The sequence below is a fragment of the Excalfactoria chinensis genome, chromosome 24 (genome assembly GCF_039878825.1).
Source record: "Excalfactoria chinensis isolate bCotChi1 chromosome 24, bCotChi1.hap2, whole genome shotgun sequence".
In the NCBI taxonomy this organism is placed as follows: domain Eukaryota; kingdom Metazoa; phylum Chordata; class Aves; order Galliformes; family Phasianidae; genus Excalfactoria; species Excalfactoria chinensis.
In genome coordinates, this window is record NC_092848.1 from 933075 (window position 1) to 933447 (window position 373).

Below are 373 nucleotides of genomic sequence, written 5' to 3' on the forward strand. Positions count from 1 at the left end.
ATGGTATCACACCACAAGGGCTGTCCAACCCCCCCCCATCACCACCTCCTGACCCATCCCTGTCCCCATCCCTGTCCCCATCCCATGGCACCGTCCCAGCCTGGAAGGCAGAGAGTTAATGTGAGGGGACTGTGTGCTATAAATTTTGCATCTGAGTGTGGGGAGCCGGGGCATGGGGAGGGATGGGGGGGGGGGGGGGCTGGGAAGGAGCCAGTGGGCTGTCTCTAGGTAACAATAAACACCACGAGCACGGAGCAGCTGTTACACTTACTCTCTCTGCATCACAATGCCGAAATAACGCTAATAAACCCACCATGCGCGCGCATCCGCAAAGCCTGGGCCTGGGGGGGAGCAGGAGATGGGGTGGGTGTGG